We start from the raw sequence: 1,496 nt of genomic DNA on the forward strand, positions 1-1,496 counted from the left end.
TGCAGCTAACTATGTTTATGAGTGGCGGAGGCATGACATGGTGTCAGTCCAGAGTGGAGGCTTTACAAAGCGAGCATGACAATAGATAAGAGTAAAAGGTGATAAATGAGTCCAGGTGATAAATCATGGGACCCAGGCATGGTATAGAAACAGGAGATCATTGTGATCATTGACTATGAGGCATGGTAAAATCCAGGGCAACAACAATGGTGTTAGTGAAGCTGAAGAAGAGAAGTGGTCAGACTTAGGTTGGGCATGTGAGATTGAGGAAGAACACCAGTGACTCATTTGTGTTCTTTTCAGAAGATGAATCTGTTCCAGAGTGTTTCTGAGGTTCTAGATGCAGAGGGCCGTGGATGCGTAGTAGTGAGGATCAATGAAGCTTCAAAGATGAAGGAACTAAAAGGCTCAGGAGTGGCATCATATGTCCACACTAACAGTGACTTCCCTGAGGATGATGGATAGAATTGGATGACAAATATTGTAATCCTTATCACAAAATGCCCAGTTAATATTGCTGAGTGCCTCAGGAGGAATCCTCTCAATGACAGTAATGAGTGGGATTAGATTATGGTTTGTGAATTAAACGGCTAAACTCTTAGTCTTATCTACTATCTCCCTCCTCTATATGTACCTTTTATTTATCTTTATGAAATGTATCAAAGATAGAGAAATGTATGAAGGAAAATGTTAATAACTAATATTCTTTGTGTTTACTTTGTACCTGCACTGTTCTATGTGCTTTACATGCTATGAGATAGGCTGTTATTATTATTTTTAATTTTCAGATGAAAACAGTCTCAGAGAGGTTATGTAATTTATCTAGGATCACATAGCCAGTAGGCAGTTTTTCTTTTATCCAACTACACTACACTGCTTTTCATACATCATCTTTAACAAATCTTGCATATTTGCTTTGGATATTTTTTATAAAAAATTACAGAATACAGATCAAAACCCCTTATCATATACTTCTATTCAGTCCCTTCTCATCTTTCTTCCCAATGGTAACCACTATCCAGAAGTTGATGTTTATCAATTCCATGCATGTTTTTATAATTTTCCTATATCTGTATTTATGCACAAATAATAGAAGTATTTTGTAAACTTTTTATACTTTCTGTTTTATTCTTAAGAAATTTGATATGTTATGCTAATATATAATCTTGTTGATATATGTGTATAGTGCTGCAGTTTCATCATTTTTATTGCTTTAGAGAGTACTCCAGTGAACATACTTGTTCTCTTGTTAATGAACCTAGTTCTTCTCCTCTCTCTGCATCCATATCCTTTCAATGTGACTTTTTAATTTCTTCCATTACAGTCAGAATATATCTTCTCACCCTGTTAATGTTAGCCTTGGCCATATGATCTGCTTTGACCAAAGGAATGTTAGCAGGCATGACACAGAAGTTACTTGAAATGTACATTTGGACCTGCCCTCTTACACTTCTGCCAATGTCATGGCAGAAAAAAAGCCCCAGCTAGTCCACTTG

Source organism: Furipterus horrens, unplaced genomic scaffold (assembly GCF_987537825.1).
Source record: "Furipterus horrens unplaced genomic scaffold, mFurHor1.1.pri manual_scaffold_17, whole genome shotgun sequence".
Taxonomy (NCBI): domain Eukaryota; kingdom Metazoa; phylum Chordata; class Mammalia; order Chiroptera; family Furipteridae; genus Furipterus; species Furipterus horrens.